General features: G+C 34.6%; 1 protein-coding gene across 1 annotated transcript in view; it reads right to left on the bottom strand.

The window, feature by feature from the left end:
• ZBTB20 (zinc finger and BTB domain containing 20) overlaps positions 1-19838 on the bottom strand; it is a 632172-nt gene that overhangs the window by 224346 nt on the left and 387988 nt on the right. The window contains exon 6 of the mRNA XM_021692619.2: positions 9624-9723. The gene's annotated coding sequence lies outside the window, so the exon portion shown is untranslated. The remainder of the gene's footprint in view (positions 1-9623; positions 9724-19838) is intronic.

Genomic DNA, 19838 nt, shown 5'->3' on the forward strand with positions numbered 1-19838 from the left:
TTACACAGAGTAGCCAAGATTCTATTCTTGAGATGGGTGCTTGATAAATTTTATCAGTAGTAATTTATTCTACCAATAAAAGTGACTTTATACTGACATATTGTCTGTGTCCTTTACTTCATTTTCATGAGGCTCAATTACTCAAAATGCTATTATTATTAGATTATGAAATTTCTATAGGATGAGAAATTTAGAAGTTAAAAACAATTGAAAACATAGTGATCTAGATTTCTTCCCTTCTGATAATCTCATATACATGTGCATGTGCTCTGAGTGTATTAATGTCAGAACTGACTGATAGACTAAAGAAAATGAGGTTCTACAACGTCAGAGCACAAACTGATAACCTGAGGCAAATATACAAGGATACAAAAAAAACCCAAACAAACAGAGACTCTGAGAAGCACTGGGCAATAGAAACAATGTGGTCTGATTCAGAAAATACATGCCATATCGTATTCAATATATGATTCCAAAAATCTGTATCACAGATATTTCAAAAGCTTAATAAATTGGAAAAGCAAAACATTTTAATTCCATTAAGGGGTGATAAGTAGTAAACATGTATTCATCTTTTAAATTGAATTAGCATCAAATTTGGAATTAATATTATTTAAATTATTTGCTGTTTGCTTAAAATTTTTATTTTTCTATTATAGTATTTTTAGAACATTCAGAAATTAAGAAAAATTAAGATTTCTTAAAATTAAAAAAAAGAAGAAATAAAATATCACTTAATTCCACCATACAGATATTGTTCACATTTTAATGTATTTCCTTCGATTATAACCATACGCTTTCATTTTTTAAATTTAGGATCATGTTAGGTGTACAAGTTTCTTTTGGATCAGGTACTTTCTGTTACATTATTTCATGAACATTTTCTAGTAAAAGAATTTTTAAAAATATCTTATATGCAATGATATCTATGGATGTCCCATAATTTGTTTAATAACTATATATATGCAATGATATCTATATATGCAATGATATCTATGGATGTCCCATAATTTGTTCAATAATTTCTCCAATTAAATACTTAGGTTTGTTTTTCTCTTTTTCCACTTTTGTAAATGACATTGTGATGAACATCTTTATACATAAATCTCGGTCTAGAGTTTCTATTCCCGATAGATAGATTCCTAGAAGTAAAATTACTGAGTCAAAAAGATACATTTTTAAAGAAAGTTTCTTCATAATACAATGCCATTTTACTTTGTGGAATTTCATGTCAATACATATCCCCACCATCACTATATGTGTGCCAGTTTAACTGCACACTTACTAACATTGAGAAGTACTATTTTTATAAATAATGCCTTTAAATGCTAGTGAGTTATAATACTTTTTCATGTTCATTAGACATTTGTATTTCCTCTTCTGTGATTTTTCTTTTCATAATCTTTTTAGATTTTTTTAAACAAATAGTTATCTCAGTATCTTCATATCTTTTGCTTCCACTCCATCTCTGATGTTATCACTACATTCTGGACTCTCCTTATCTCATCCTGAACCATGGCATCATTCTGCCTGCCTCTATTCCAGATTTCTTCCATTTTGATCCATTCTATACATTGCTGCCTAACAGTACTTTTGAAAATACCATGCTGCTTTAATCCAGATCAAGAACCTACTATAGCTCCCAGTTATTTATCTATCAGCTAAATTCAACTGCCTTATTCAGGAGAAAATTAATCCCATTCTTGGATATTTCCTGAAGAATTCTGTTGAATAACTTAGGTTATTGATGTATGGAACCTATATGCAGTTAAGTTTTTATGTGTGTATTTATATATGATAGAGATACAGACAGATACTATGCTGAATACTAGACATGAAAATTGGAAGGGGCTTTACAGAGCATCAAGTCCAACTCTTTATATTTACAAATAAAAAACTGACTCAAAGAGTTCAATAAATTACTCAAGAGAATAGAGCTAGTTAAATGACAGAACTGGGGCCAGAAACTAAGTCTCCTGATTCCCAGTTCAGTGACTTTTAAATCGAGAATAATAAAAATCATTTTTACAATTTAAAGAATAGAAACAGCTAGGAAGACAGTTTAATTTCAATCTGTTCTTACATATAAAAGATTGTTAAAATCAGCCACATAGGAAACTTGAGTGTTCTTATAAACACAAATATGCACTTCTTATAAATTGATCAAATGTGCCATTAAAATTTCCATAAAATTTGCACACCAGCAATGACCCAGTTTATACTAGTTTGCTTTTTTCTTGTTAATCTACATTGTTTTATTTAGTCTACTTTGCTACAATAGAAGCATCATATTTTTTTAGCATGTTACAGATCATCATTAAGTTTCTTGTTAATATCTAGTGGTATTCAAAGGAAAATCCAATTTTCTTAGCATCTTCTATAAAGAATTTCCTTTGACTATAATTGGAGATTTTAAGAACTATCCTTAAAAAATAAAGCAATAAGAACTACTTCAAAATGCTTCTATTTAGGGGCGCCTGGGTGTCTCAGTTGTTAAGCAACTGCCTTCGGCTCAGGTCATGATTCTGGAGTCCCGGGATCAAGTCCTGCATCGGGCTCCCTGCTCAGCAGGGAATCTGCTTCTCCCTCTGACCCTCCTCCCTCTCATGCTCTCTGTCTCTCATTCTCTCTCTCTCAAATAAATAAATAAAATCTTAAAAAAAAATAAAATTCTTTAAAAAAATGCTTCTATTTAGAGTAAACAACATGAAGTATTCTGGAAGAACACAGGCTATTAGCAATTGAATATGATACAATTATTGATGTTTAATCACTATTTCACATTCAAGAATCACACAGTATTTGGCAAATGAAAACTTAAGGGTAGTTACTGATGTGAGAATGGGAGTTGCCAGATATACTTATTATTTATAGGGGTAGGGTAGGATAGAAGGGGCAAAGATGGAACTAGCTATGAGTGGGACTAACTAGGATAGAGGCACATTGATTTCAAAGGGTTTGTTCACAAAGCATGTGTTTGCCTAACAAAAGAATTGAAAGAAAGAGTACTTATTAAATCATATGGTGGCCCAACAGTTTATAAAATCCAAAGTTTAAATGAATAGGTGGGTCATCAGCAGCAGAGGGAGACTCTAATGACATTGCAGCTATGTTTTCTTTCTCTGTATGCATGTGTGTATACATAAAACAGATACAGTCGTTTCATACTCAACACATATTTACTAAGTATCTACTTTGTGTTAGAAGCTCTCTACTACTCAAATAAGTGATTTAGTTTTTTGTGATTATCCTCCTTTACAGCTGTATTGTAAAACTAAAAATTATCTATAACTGATGTAATGTATTATAACAAAAAAAATGGGAAATTGAACAGGAGGAGAAATGAAGAAATGGCAACCTAAATTTCTCATTTCATACAGTATACAATTTCAATAATGATGATAATTAAAGAAAATAGGACTGGAGTTTTAAAAATAATAGTAATCGTTATTAGAAAAATAAACTATGCTTTATAACTTCTAAATTGCTAGATTAATAACAAATAGAACCATCATATATCAAAAGAGGAAGAAAAGAGAGAGAAGGAGAGAAAAAAAGAGGGGGCTAGGACATGACCAAGGATGTATAAAAACACAGACAATATAAAATAAAATTTCTGAGCTAGGACCAGATATATTTTTACAAAAATAAATAATAGTTAATTTATTAAAAATAAAAAACAAACACCATAGCATAGTTTTTTTTTTTTAAATACAAAATCTAAACATATAATGGTATTTTAAGAGCACTAGTTTTGGTAGTGGAGAAACCTGAGTTCAAATCTTACTTCTGCCATTGACTAGTTATAACCTCTTTCCTAGAGGGGAGTTTATTTAGCCTATTTGCCTCAATTTCGTAGTTTATACAGTGGGAATAAAAAATAACTGATTATAGAGAGGATTGAATAAGATAGTACCTATAAAGTTCAGTGTCTAGTCCAGCTAAACATTCAATAACAACTATTATTTACAATACCTGTTTTAAAATTATACATCTAAATAAAAGAGAGGTGAAAATCAAAGGAGTGTCACTTAAGATATACTGTTAACCAAAAAAATTGATACAGTATAAAATGAGAAAACTGAAGAAGCAGAGTGATATTTAAAAAAGAAAGTGATCATTTTTACAAAGAAACTAAAAGCAGCAAAGGGGGTTGAAGCTATAAGCCTACTCAAATCTGGACCCAGAAACACACAGAGGTGGCTGGGAGTCTAGTTCTTAGAGTAATGACGCCGAAAGGCTCCATATGAAATGGTGGACCTGAGGCTGGCTCACTACTTCAGTAAGAGGCTGCAAAAAATATGGCCAACTGCTACCTGGGGCAATAGCTTATAGAGCTGTAGGCACTGAGAGGTGGAAGGGTAAAGACACAGCCTCATGATCAAATAGCTTAAAGAGAAAAGCTGAAAACTACCACTACAACATTAGGATTGGGGCTAGGAATCCAGGAATCCCAATAGAGGTAACTGTAAAACCACTAGTCAGGGATGTATGAACAAAGAAAAAAAGAGGAAGAAAGAAAACTAAGAGACAAGTAAAAAAAAAAAAAAAAGCCTTGTGACCCACATTAACCTGCAAAACAAAATTCTAAAACATAACAAGGAATCTAATAAGAAAACAACCAACAAAACTAATAATTAGAACATTCACTACATGTGAATTTGATTTTATAGAATTGTCTGACAATGACCTCAACATGAATATGTTTGTAATGCTCAGAGATTAAAAAAAAATCATACTTATAAGAGAATAAGAAATTATTAAATAACAACAGAGAGCAAAAAGATAAGAATAGGTGAATAAAGAACCAATCAGAAATCTTAAAAATTAAAAATATGTTCATTGACATTAAAAATGAAATAGGATAATTTAAAATTGGGCAATTTCAAGGAGAGTATTAGTGAGTTGGAAGGTAATATTAAGGAATGCACCAGAAAAAAAATCACAGAAAGTAAAATATATTTTTAGAAAATGAAAGAGCAATTGAGATATGTAAATTGACTAGGAAACAGCAATATATATCTTACAAGAATCCCTGAAGAAAATGGAGGTAATAACAAAGAAACAATAAAGGAAAAGATAATAACTGAGAATTTTCTAGCATTAGAGACCTGAGATTAGAAAGTAAACCCTGAGTTCATGACTGATAGTTCAAAATAAATCCATATCTAGACACATTTGAGAGAAACTATAAGACATCAAGGATACAGAAAAACTTTTAAAAGTCACCAGAGGGAAAAGACAGACTACCTACAAAGTGATGAAAACTAGACTGACAGCAGATTTCTCTTAAGTAATGATAAGTTAAAGAACAACTGTGTAAGATTGAGTAATATCCTCAACTGCTGAACAAAAATACCCAGATAAATTGCCGTTTAAGATAAATGATAAAATAAAAACATTTTTAGATATATAAAAAGAGTATACTTCCCAGGGCTCTCCCAAAGAATTACTAAAAGATGTAATTGAACACGAAGAAAAGTGAACCCAGAAAGGAAGCCATATCATCCAAGAATAATGGTGGACACAGCAATAGCTTAAATATACGAGTACATATAATTAGGCATTAACTATTAAAATCAACAATAACCACTTTTGCATATGTTTTAAAACAAACAGATAAAACTAAAACTCCATTCAATTATCATAACAGATTGATAATTAGTAAATAGATAAAACATGCTAGGCACCTTTTTTACATTAAGGAGAAAGCCAGAAATACTAAAAGGTGGATTATTTTTTAATTAGAAAAATATATAGCTAGGTATACATATAAAATTTTTAATATGAGCACTAGAGAAATAGACAAGCCACCTACAGATCTTAAGTCAGCAGTAAAATCCATGTCCCAGGTCACAAAGAAACTAAAAAAAAATTTTAATTGAACCCATATAAAACACATCCTCTCATTATAATGCAATTAAATTCTGGATCAGTAATAAAAATAGAGTAAATTTATGTTTAGAAAGTAAAAACATACACTTTTGAGCAACCCAAGGGTTAAAAATAAATCAAGCAGACATTACAAAACATTTAAAATTGAACAAAACTACAAACTAAAACAAGCTATGCAGCTAATGAAAAACTTGGAAGGAAACTTAAGAGAGTAAAATTCATCTTTGAAAATAAGAAAAAGCATCGAAATGAAATGAGTAATAATTTAACACAGGAATCTAGAAAAAGAAAAATGTTCTAAACTATAAGAAGTAGACTGAAAAAAATAATGTTGATAAAGCACAAAGTAATGATATAGAATACAAAGACACAATAAAGTAGATAAATAAAATCAAAAGACAGGTTTTAAAAAAAGTAAATGAAACAGAAAAATGTCTAACAATGAGTAAGAAAAAAGGCTCAGATAAATAATATTAGGAATAAGAGGGGGGCCTATTAAAGATAAAATTAAAAGTCATGAGACCATTATGAACAATTTTATGCAATAAGTTTGAAAGTGTAGATTAACTGTTAATTGTATATTTTTCTTTAAAAAAAGTATTCAAATTGACTTAAGATGAAATAGAACATTTGAATAAACCAGTAACCATGGAAGAAATTGAACTGATACTCAGAAGTCTACCCTACTCTACCTTCCCACTATGGACAGAAAATACCAGGTCCAGATGATTTTTCAGGCAAGTTTAACAACATTTTCAGAATAGGTAATCCTATTAATATGACTACTATTTCAGAAATAGGAAAAAAAAAAAGAAAGAGATGAATGTTGCTCAACTTATTTTATGAGGCTAATATCACCATGACACCAAAACTGTACAATAACAGTTTAAGAAAGGAAAATTAAAGACTAATCTCCTTGTACAAACATATTACATAAAATATCAGCAAATTAAACTCAACAGTGGATTAAAAAAACACACCAGGACCAAATAAAGTTTTTTTCCTGGAATGTAAGAAATGTTTAATATCAGGAAATGTATTAATATCATGTAAAATATTACCATATCAATGGGTAATTTTATCATATTATTGATGCAGAAAATGCATTGGATAAAATTTGACTGGTATTCCTGATTAAAAATGCATTGCACACTAAAAATAGATGGTGGAAACTTCCTTAACACAATAATTTCGATTTATCAAAATGCTAAGCAAAAGTCAGGTTTGCCAAATTACCATTAAAGTAAGAAATAGAACAGATATTCATAATATCATTGCTTTTATTCAATACTATATAAGTTCTTAGTCATGCAATATGACAGGAAAAAGAAATTGAACACTTAAGAACTAGAATTTAAGAGAGAAGCTGTCATTATTTACAGATGATATACATGCCTATGTAAAAAAATCTAAGAGAATTTTCAGCTTAGTCATTAGAACTAATAAGAGAGTTCAGCAAAGTCCAATAATGACCAATAAACAATGAAAAGGAAAACAGAATCTACACATGAAAGAACAAAAATCTAAGTAATACGAGAAGAAATCTAACAAAATAGCTTCTAGCAAGACCTTTGTGGTAAAACTTATAAAACATTATTAAAGAACATGAAGGAAGATCTGATTTAGTAGAGGAATATAGTCTGTTAATGGGTAGAAAGACACAATTTTATATAAATGTCAATTTTCCCCCAGATTATTCTCTAAAGTTAATGTAATTACAAATAAAAATCAGCAAGGCCTTTGTAAAACTTGACCAACTAATCCTAAATTTATACTGAATAGCAAAAGGCAAGGGGAGCCAAGAGAATGTTAACAGTGTAGAGAAATTTGCCTTATCAGACAGCAAGAATATTATAAAGCTATGATAATTAAGGCACTGTGGTGTCAGCACAAAAATAGAGAAACAGTTTACTGGTTGAAATAAAGATCCTAAAAAACATTTAATGTAGGCAAGAGATGGCATCACAGATTAGTGGGTAAGGATGGCTAACTTGTTAAATGGTGCTGGGATGATTGGATTATCCATGGAAAAAGAATAAAATAGGGTACATGTAAGATATCACATACAAAAATAAATGCCAAGAAGTTTAGAGATCTAAATGTACAAGGCCAAACTTTTAAATTGTTAAAAGAAAATAAAGGAATGAAGAAAATAAAGGAAGGTTGTCATATGGAAGGATTTCTTAAATGACATAAAAGCACTATATATATATATATATATATTTTTTTTTTTTTTTTTTAAGTAGGTTCCGTACACAGCATGGGGCTTGAACTCTACCCCGAGATCAAGAGTTGCATGCTCTACTGACTGAACCAGTCAGGTGCCCCAGCACAAACTATAAAGGTTAAAATATCAATAACTTAACTGCATTAAAATTAGAAACTTTTCAAAATAAGGTACTACAGACACAGATTAAGAAAATATATTTGTAATCTCTATTGCCCAAAGGACGAGAATCCAGAATACTACAACCAAAACCAAAACCAAAACCGTTCCAAATAATAGCAAAACAAATGACCTAACAGAATGATAGGTAAAGATACAAACAGGCAACACGCACAAGGAAATCCCAATGGTTTATAAGTAAAAAAAAAAAAAAATTTAAATGAGATATTATTTAATACCTATCAAATTGACAAAAAATTTAAAAGTCTAGCCATCCCAAATGTTATGAAGTATGTGGAGAAGTTCTCACAGATGGCTAATGAGAGTATAAATTGCTACTACCACTTTGGAGAGAAATTTTACATTCCTAGTGAAATTGAAAATGCATGTTTCTTATAGTTAAGCAACTCCTCCATTTAAAAACATGTATAAAAATGTTAACTGCAGTATTGGTTGTGATTGGGAAATATTAGAAATAATGTCTAACAATGAGAGACTCAACAAACAGATTTTAGTGATATCTGTAGTAGAATACATTTTATATAAGCCATATTATGGCTATTGGCTTATGTAAAACTAATTCATAATGATAGAGGTCAGAATAGCTTTGCTTGTTTTTAACCTTTTGTTAAAGGTTTGGGGAATATCACACTCAAGAGGGCACAAGGGACTCTTCCAAGGTATTGTGAATGTTTTGTATCTTGGGTTGGGTGTTGTCACGTGGATATATACTTACGTGAAAGCTCATCAAACTATATACTTAATTTGTGTACATCATTTTATGTAACTTAGAATAATAAAAGACAAAAAAACAGGTTTAGAAATAAGTGTGCCAAATATTTGTTTAATTTGGGTGTGGATTCTTTTGTGTTCACATTATTCTTTATATTTTTATGTGCTTGAAATATTTTACTTTAAAATAATTGATAAGACAGACTACTGCTTTTCCTAACTAGAATTAATCAAGGTGAAAGGAAGCTCTAGTGTCACCTTCTTTTCACTGTCCCTAACGATAGATCCCAATAGTCCAGGAATCAATAAACACTTCACAGCCAAACATACTTACAAAGTGTTTGTTTTGTCAAAGCAAAAGCAAAACTTTCAATTCATCTCTTGACTACGTGTAGAATCTTGGCTTTCTTAAGTGAGTGACCAGCAGCATATATTGTTGATATGATGCTACCAATGCACAGAAATCATCTAGTCAGGGTTTCAAAAGATGAAGTGGGGGGTGCCTTGCCAAGGACTTTTCTGATATGAATCAACAGGTGGTTTGGCATCAACATTGCTATTGGCTCGTGCGTTTCACCTCTGGTTTCAGAAAAGAAAAAAGGGACGATACCTTTTCAATGCCGTATTTCAAGTCGACCATGTGGAAGGCAAGGTTTTATTCCAGCCAATTCTCTTCCCCTCAAAGCGTGGAGGAAAAGCGTCAGCCACTGCTACTCTCGCCACCAGCCACGGTACAGGTGTTTGGAAAATGCAAAAACGGAGAAATGAAACAAAAAGAAAACCCTCAAAAACAGAGTTTTGCATAAATGAAAAATAGAGTATGTAATTGTCATGGCTACAAAAAGGTAAATGCATTTTTTATTTTTCCCTTGTGCTAAACTAAAAGAACCAAAATGAACAAAAACATTGATGTTTTAACTTAATCAGTGTTTTGTTGAAACTGACAAGGACCAACTCAAACATGGCTAAAAGTGGGAATAAAAACCAGATTTCTTTTAATCTGATAAAAGATTTTTTATATTCAAGAATGTTAGAATATGACCTACTTAAACGAATACTTATTAAAGGAACAGACCCATTAAAAAATACATGTTTTCAGGCGCCAAAACGGGAATGGGGTAAGTGTTTCTTTGAAATCTTACAAGCGAAAACATTTAATTGAAATTGTAATGGTTTCTTACATGACTCAGATAAACTACAGCTTAGGAAGAAATGTCTCCAAACTATTCAAGTGTATATCCCTAAATTGGCTTAGCCAGGGCACAAACCCAGTTATTCCAAAAAACAAATGCCCCGTTAGACTTAAGTACATCATTGTGAATTATTCAAATGACACTGTTTGTTTAAAAGAAATTTTTAGGCCTAGCTCTGCCACAATCTTGTTGTGTATCTTTGTTCACGTTATTAAACATCTTTGGGTCTCAGTATCCACACCTCTCAAGTGTGAGTGTGATACAAAGTCATAGACTATCATTGAGTTCCTTTCCAGCCCTAAAACCCGATGAATCTAATGAGATTACTCTAGCATAAGAATTTTTCTTTTCTCTCTTCCTTCTTTTCTTTCTTAAAATAAATAGACAATCAAATAAGTAGATACATATTAAAAACACGTACACATACACTAATCAGCTATCCCTTAGACTAGGAAGAGAGAACACTTTTTATTGTTGGTGCCATTATCTATTCCCTAACGTGTATTTAAAAAGAGAGTTCCCATAAAAAAAGACTTTTATTTTTTTCCTGAATCAAAAATAGCATATTATTTCTTTGCCATTTAAGTTCTATTAAAAAAATAAAACACAAAATCATTACAGAAATCCTATTAGGAACTTTAAAAAGAAAAAAACTTTTTCTTTAAAAAGAAAAAGTCACTAGAACTCCATTTAAAATTCCAATAGTTCATTTACATGTGTTCTTTTACAGAAAATGTAAGTGCCCTACCTCAAACTACCTTCACCTCCTTTTCCAGGGGTAGTATCCTTAACTGTGGAAAAAACAGGACCCTCTCTCATACCCTTCCCACCTGTCTTCTGAGGTAACAAAGCGGAGGTATAGATTGCAGTGTGAGATATTTGGAATGGGAGTAGAACATTTCATCTGGGAGACAGTACTGTGGTCAGTTCACCACAGTGAACTGGTAAAGAAAGAAAGGTAAATGTAATTGTCATGGCTGCAAATGCAGCCATGAAAGGTAAAGAAAGGTAAGCCCAGTCACTACTTTGGCAAGAAATATGGGTCTCATGGCTGAATGATGATAACCATTTTTACACAAGACTTTTAAAAATGAAAGTACCTGAGGCAACAGCAGAAAATAAGTCTGAGAATGCAAGTTTTTCTCGTCAATATTTAAACCAGACAAGACAATATCAATGCACCTTTAACCGAGGGTCTAAAAAAAATACAGGGCACCTGACACCTTGATGAGTAAGAGACGCTCAGCTTTATGAAAAGGCCAAAGTCTGAGGGTGAAGGCTCCATTGTTCCCAGGGCTGATACGCCCAAGGCACCAGCGGAGACAGAATACTCTGGCGTAACAGGCCAGGCTCCTGTTACAGGCTCCAGCTCAGCTCCATATGCTGATAGCCTGGGACCCACCACACTGCACACTCAAGGAACACCAGGGGTGGGTCCCCCCAGGGAGGAGGGCTACTCAAACAGCAAGGCAAGAATTGGAAGCTGCACAGCGTATGAGCACTCCCTGCTGGCAGCTGAGGTTGGAGATGAAGTGGTGCTATCTTAGAGAGGGCTGTCGAAGGTTTCTGTGAGGAGGTTAATGGACCCACCTGACTTTTCATGGACAAGAGCATGGCTCCGACTAGGTCTAGAGAGTTCCAGATGCTATCCTGAATGAGGAGGAGGCTAGGAGAGAAGCTACTGATGGGAGGAACTCCAAGAACTGGCAAAAACGAGGTTTGAAGCTGGTATACACTTTTCATTAACTTTCCCAGCTATTAACATTTTATAAAGTATATATGGGTCCCCCCCACGTGTGTGGGGAATGGAGGAGGTACAGTAGGAAATGAATTTCTGTGCAGCTCCCTTTATTCCAGCACGAGAATCCTTGGGACAGTGCAATGTGTTGGCAACGTTTATGTTTTACCAGGAAATCCTATCCATAACCCGAATGGAATTGCCTGGTGTGTCCCCTATATCGCTGTGCCTAAGTTCCAAACAGGTGGTCCTTATCTATCTGTACAGCCTCGGGCAACAATACTGGTATCTCCCTAGTGCTCCGCTCTGTTAGGGTTCTTCTGTAGGGGAAGATGAAGGTCAAGATGGCAGCCCACTAAAAGCAGCAGTATTTCAGTTGCAGGAATAACTTGCTTGTCATCAGCTTGTTAATGCAATAGTCAAACATTTCTTTGACATGTACAGTATCAGCTAACTTCAACAGATAAAGGGTCTAGAACAGGAAGATGCTACAGATGCTTTAGCTCCGAGGAAGGCTTAGCAGAGCCAAAACGTCAGCAGGGCCTGTTTGTTCCATCGTTTCCATCGGGCTCTGGGAAAGAAATGTTAGATTACTGCAATGACAAGTTTGTGACAAGCAAGTCATTTGTGCAACTGGTGCGCTCCTGTTTTTATCTGTTTACCATTCAGACTTGTGAATGCCATTTCAAGCACTTACAGGATTTCTGGCTCCCATTAAGGGGAAATGGTTCCTCCATGTTTAGAATTTTCTGCCTCAAAGAAAATTGCTAAGCAATTATTTATTCCTGTGGTCACAGTGTCACACAAAAGCACTCTTGAGTTGTTTAGTTGGACTCTGAATCATGAAATGGAGTCCTGTAGACTGGATAGCTTGGAGCATCAGGAATTTCTTGTCTAGTTTATTGGAATGACTACAAAGCAAGCCTGTGAGAGTCAATAAAATTGTGGCCAGCTTGAAATACCTTGCTCTTTTGCTCCAGGATCATATATCAAGGCCATATGCTTCAAGGCACATAAATTCACTTGTAATGAGTGGATCCTGAGAAGCCAAGGCCTGACTATGTCACAGACACTGACATGTGATCTAACATATGATGGTGACAAGGACTGCTTTAACTGTTGAGAAGGGAACTTACACAGCTTTCTCCCTGTATTCTGTGGGTAAGCAGAGGGCCAGTCCAGATCCAGAAAACATTTTAAGCATGTGGTTAAAAAGAAAAAGTAATATCATAATATAAAATTTACTGGGGATCATCCTCTCTAGGATGACTTTTTCTCAGTAAATGGAGATTCTGGCAGATTTTTAGATTGAGATTTCAAGACTGATTCACTGGATTCCTCATCTGAGATTACCAAGTGACTTTTGGTGAGTCATTTTAACCTCCTGGGAAGAGGGTATAAAATAATAATACCTTGTTCACTCAATGTGAACTGGGCTCAGGGTCAATATTATCAGAGATGAAGAGTGCCTTCAGAGTTCAAGGACAAGAATAGTATTTCCTAAAAGCCATGTATTTTTTTTATGATTTAAAAATATTTGCACACTGTTAGCACTGAATTTACAAATAATTGTAGGTAGACCTTTCAAAGAACACAGAAGCATGAAGTTTTTGAAGCAGACAGATACCATGGTATCTGAGGAAGTAGGTCAAAGCTGAAACAGTGTGGAATGTCAAGGACCAGACAGAAAGTAATGACGTAAAATGAGGCAGAGCTTGGTATGGGTGACCAGACAATGTTACGGAAATGGATAACAGTCCTCACTGAATGAAGATTTTATTGTCAATAATTATTTGCCAGACACTACATGTGTTACACAGTTTACATGTGTAATATAGTCTTTACATGAGCTCAGTGGTATATGCACTATAATTTTTTTAACATGTGGAAACTGAAACTTAGAGAAATTTAAATTACGTTACCATAAATCTGTTAAGTAGCCCAGATTTGAAACCAGCTTTCCTCACTCTTAAGCCCTTATACTCTTAACCACTGGAGAACTAAAGTCATTTCCACTGCCTTCAGAAGATTTTTCTCTCTCTGGTGTACTGGAAAACCTTTTAATCTGTAAATGTAGATATTCAAGATTTCATATAAAAGGACCAGTGAGAATATTCTGGCTCTAGCTCTATTGCCACCTTTCTTAGGCCCCTGGCAAAGCTGAGCCTCATCAAGATGTCATTCCTTTTGCCCCAGCCTGACCTATTCCTACTTGCATACCCTGGGGAAGAGGTGAAAGTGATTCTAACCTAATCACATATCTCTGCTGTGAAGGCAGGGTGTTTGGCTGCATCTCCTGTGTCCATGCCAGCTCCCTTCTCTCTCTTCATGTGTACAGTCTTTAGTTCCCCTTACTCTTCACTCCCGTATTACCTCCAGGGAGCCTCCTTTTGTCATTCTCTGCTATTCTTTTTAGGTGGGGGAAGGGGTGGACATCTTTTTTACCATGACAAGGATCGCTGAGATGGTATAAACTTCAAACTTTGCACAGAATGTATCCTTTGTTCAGTCTTCTGCTTTGTTTCTCTTTAATGATAGCTTTGCCACAGGTCCCATCCCTACGTACCTCGGAACTATGCAAATCAAACTGGTAATCGAGAGACTTCTAGGCAACTTGGCCTGCAAATGAGTATGTGTCCAAGAGGTAGGAACCTCTGAGGGAGGTGTGTCCTCTGAATATTATGTGTCTAATAGCTGTTTTCCTTGTAAGAGTGGCAAAGAATAAGGTCAGTGAAATCTGTATTGACATTCCCTGGTCTCTTTTTAGTGTGTGTTCAGAGTGGGTCACAAGAGCATTTAGCTCACACGAACTGTGCTTTGTTTGTTTTGTTTGTTTTTTATGATATTTCTACCCTTTTTGTTTGTTTGTTTTAGCTTCTAGGCATTTTCCCAAGAATAGGATTCTTACTTAAAAGCTACTCAAAAAGACCCCATGCATAATGTAAAATAATAGGACCAGCAATGTGTATAGAACCCTAAATAACCAGTGGCCTGAGTTTTGACCTAGTGCCTGAGTTTGCTCATGGCGGCCATTCAGCTTTTGCTGCACACCAACAGGGGGCATAGGGGGCTCAGCCTCACAGGCAACCCTATGCTGCTTTAGAACCCTTCTGTACAAAATTTGGCACCAAATAAGGTTCCTTATGTTGAACCTTAAGCTGTCTTTCTAAAATTCCCTTCATGGCTTCTAGTCTTTTCTCGCACCACCTTTCAATCCTGAGAGCTTTAGGGGATCCATAATTTAATGGCTCATTTAAAGATACCCCTTGTGCATATCATATACCAGTAAGTGGGTTTAGATTGTCCTGCTTTGTCCTTTTCTCCTCACCCCACATGAGTTAAATTCCCACTCTATTCCTCTGACAATGCTGGAAGAAATGAAAGTCAGTCAGTCTACTAAGTTTTTCATTTCCATTTGGATGTAGACAACATGTGTGGCAAAGAATTCTTAATCTCTTCGATTTTCTGTCCTAATCTGTGGAAAATCTTGCTAGACAACCTCAGGCAGATTTGACGGTTATAGCTATTTATAGGGTAACCATATAATTTATTGTCCAAACCAGGACATATTTTGTGAAAGGCCTCTGTGAATAATTGTATCAAGACCATAGTCACAAGCCAGAATTGTCCTAGGTGAATCTATACAGTACCTTGCACATGCCTTTACTCCAGTACATATCTCTTTGTACCAGAGTTACCTATTTACATGTCTGTTTCTCTCACTAGTCTGTGAACACTCTTTACTGATGGAAACTTATTTACCTGTGTACCTCCAGTTCCTAGATGAGTGCTAGGCAAGTAGAAAGAGTGTGGCAGATTTTTTTTTTTTTTCCTAATTGAGGATGTCTTTCCCCTAATCGCATTTTGTGGGCCTCTGCCCTTTTTTTTTTATAGCAGATACCACCAACACTTACTGGCTTCATGTTTTGGGGATGAATCAAAAACATTTCACTTAGTACAGCAGGAAGGGAATGATGTAAGTTTAAGGGTAATGGGTTTGACTTTGAGTACTGACAGCAACAAGCAGAAGGTGAAATGTGATAACTTTTCCACTAACAGTTTATAACTTTTTACAGAACACTGAACAATATGCTCTAATCTCTTTGTTCACAAGCACATTTTTTTCAGCAGATGTACTACAGCAACTGTAGTAAATCAGTTGTTAAAGGAAATGATCAGAACCTAGTGTGATGGCGACATATGTGACCATATGTAACAAAGATAATGTCCTGTGATTCCTGAGAATTGGCCACTAAAACCCTGGTGGTACTGCTATTGCTTTCACATACGCCAAGCACATTGAGAAGTCCCTGCGGCTTCCAGCAGCTTTGCCTCTGAATAACAGTGACTTTAAAACAGAGAGAGAAGTTGGGGCGCCTGGATGGCTTAGTTAGTTAAGCTTCTGACTCTTGATCTTGGCTCAGGTCATGATCTCAGGGTTGTGAGATGGACCCACACCCAGTGTGGAGCCTGCATAAGACTATCTCTCTCTAAAAGAGAGAGAGAGAGAGAGAAGAAACTCCTGAAAAATGTGAACCACCTAGAGAAATCATTCCTTCTCTTCTCCCTGACACATGTAGATTGTTACAGGAAGATGTGAAACTATCAGGTTTAAGCTAAAGAGCTTCACAGAAGACAGTCCCACAACTTCCCTTTCAGTATTCAGAAGGCTTATTATCAAGAACCTACCTCATTATCAAACCTATAGATTTTCTGCCATAGGATAAGCATATTTTATTACAATGGGTCCTCAGTGAAGAAAAGAGAGAAAGTCTAATTTCTTATTTCCCTTAACTTGCTTAAAAACTGGTATTAGCTCAGTATCTCAACCTTCCTTTTTCTAAGATGTGTAAAAAAAGTCTCAATGTCTTTGACTTTTCCTTAAAGAACATTTTTTCTCAAAATGTTAAATTTAAATTTTATTGGGAGGGGTTTTATAACTCTTTCTCTCTAAGATGCTCATTCAAATTTTAGTGAATTCAGAACAAGCATGATTAAGTGTCTGATCTATGCTCAGAGGAAATAGTAGAAATGTCTGTATTTTGCATGCTTCTTATACATTTCACTATTACAGCTATTTTTAAATTTCTGTTTTACCTCTCACACTCTTGATTAACTTTCTATGCTCTACTTCTAGATGCTATTTTGCCCACAGAGCTAGTCATTCTTTATTTTCAGTCCATCAGTGACATTTACCAAACCATCATGGGTAATGGAAAATACAAGACTTAAAAGAAGATTCAGGAAAACACAGTTAGATGCCTTCCCTTGCAGACTCTTTAATTTGTGGAGAGAGAAGAAATGTTCCACATAAAGTAAGCAACATGGATATGTATATTCAGGTGTGTGGTATTAGTTTAGCAGCTATTAACATATGCAAGCTAGTACAGTTATTATGAAATTCTCTCTCTCTATATTTATATGTGGTGATGGAGTAGTGGAATGAACTGCCACTTGGGAGGTTTGTTTTCCCTCCTGTGAAGAAGGCTAACATTAATCGTTATTTAATGACATTCTATTTATTTACTGGTTTACTGAGTGTTTATTTCAAATGACTGTCCTCTCTCTGAAGTCTCAAATTATTGCTATTTGGCCACTGTGCATAAAAGTACCATACTTTGAAAGCATGTATTCCCTGTCCTCAACATCTAAAATAGTGATTTACAACCATTTAGAATCTCTGGTGTCCTGTTGTTAATGTGATTTTGCATTACTTTTCCCTGCTTACTCCTTCTTAAAATATAATTTTAAATTAAAATGGCTTTTGTTTTGATATATCGAAATGCTACTGATAATTTAGACCACACTGAGTTTGTTCATATTGGAAACCATGTGTCTAGATAATCAAGGTAATCAAAGACCAGAATCCAGGACAGACACCAATGGCATACCATTTCTACATTTCTCCATATTGACTGGTCCCCTAATAAACATTTCCTTAGAATTCTAAAGTGCCTGGCACCAAATAAATAGATTAGAAATTTGACTGATTGTCATTTGAGATAAAATTTAAAGCTCTGCTAGTTAAGTGGAGTGAGATCATAACTCTAGCTTTGCCTTAGTTCACCAGAACTCTCATTGGGCCAAGAAAGAAAACACATTAGGATGACATTGGGTTGGTTATTACCTAGTGTCCTAGCATTGTCAGAAGACTGGCAAATCAGTTTACCAGGGTTTACCTGGGATATTTCCTTGCATGGAGGTTAGATTCCATGTCAATAACTTGCAGATAGAAGTATTAAAATAGTTGTTTTCAGGTACAGTTTCTCAAATAGTGAGTTTCATTTTGGCAGAGAAGAGACAATGAAGGTAGATGTGAAAGTGTCATCACCCACAAGCTGAGCTAGAGCATAACTGCAGCCTTCCTGGGTGATCGGCCACAGAGCACCATTTATGGCTAAGAGTTTGAATTTCTATATTGATCTTATTTTTAAATTGCACTTAATATAAATATAACAATGTTTTAAATAAGCAGCTCATTTATTAAATTTCTAGAGAATCGTCCTCTAAAATACTTAGTCCTATCTATTCTTTTATCCAACCTATTCTCAATTTTTTACTAGCCTATTCTTTTTATATAATTTTATTCTATAAAGGTCTTTGGTGTATTTTCTAAAGGCATAATCTATTCTTATACCTGTTATAATTAACTTAAATCTATTAATCTAAGCCCTAATCTAGTCTATTCCGAGGATACAGTTCTAAGAGATTCACATACAAAACCGAACATTCATTACTTCCGGACACATAAATGGTCACTGGATCCATGACTGCTAGTTAAGCAGGTAGCTTTAAAGTCACTATTACATGAGTAGAAACTGAAAAGTATATACTTTGTAATTATTGGGGAAAAGAGGGCTTTGATTACAGAGAAGCATATAGTTATTTCAAAAGCTCACTTTTTTCAAAAAGAACAAAGGCAATGGTCCCCATTCTGTCGTATGTACATCCAAAATTCAGTATTCGCTTTTTCTTCGCACTAGATCTGGAGGTGAGTCCTAAAAAGTACTCCTTAACACTTCTTACTTGGGGTCCTTTTAAGTTGAAAGTTGGCAAATAGACTTTTATGAAGGTCAAGGTAGTAATCGTTATATAAATCATTCAGTCATTCTTAAACTAAGAATAAGAATAACAATTTATTGGCTAAAAAATAGAGGGAGACAGATTTCTGAGTAAAGATGTCCCTGAGACGGCGTCATAATAAAACTAGACCTAGATAGGCCATTTACCTCTTGTACCTTTTGGGGTGGGAGTTGTGGGTCTCTCTTGGAGTGATATTTATCACCAACATACCTCATCTCCATAACAATAGCAGATTTCACTTTATGTAAACAACCCCTTCAAGTATTCTTTTGCTTATTAGCCATCCAGGCAGGCAGCTATTTCTTTTCTGCCAGGGATAGCCAACGCAGAAGAGTCAATTTATGCGCCTTCCTTGCTGAGGTGGGATCAGAGGTATTTCCTCAGGACTTCTGTCCCACTGTCCTCATTTCTGTCACTTCATTCTGTGATCAGTAGACAAAATATACACCAGCAAAGAAAGAGCTAGGATTTCTAAGGAAGAGCAAAGAAGTTGCTAGGATTTCTAAGGAAGAAGAACCCAAATCTTTCCTGCTTTAGGCAAGAGAACATTTTAGTATTAACGGAAAGATATGGTTAAATTGCAGCCCATCAAATTTCAACTACAGTTCCAAAGTGTGTCTAAAGTGATCCAAAAGAAAACAAAATTCCTTCTGTCCTTAGCTATAAATTCTGCAGGATGATTCTATGTTCTCATCTTATTCTGGTTTCTTCCTCTGTCCCAGAAAGGATTAGTGTCTAACATTAAACAAACAGTATATAATAAAGAACAGATATAATGTATATTCATAAAATTCTGAATCCACAGCAAGAG

The sequence above is a fragment of the Neomonachus schauinslandi genome, chromosome 1 (genome assembly GCF_002201575.2).
Source record: "Neomonachus schauinslandi chromosome 1, ASM220157v2, whole genome shotgun sequence".
Classification (NCBI taxonomy): domain Eukaryota; kingdom Metazoa; phylum Chordata; class Mammalia; order Carnivora; family Phocidae; genus Neomonachus; species Neomonachus schauinslandi.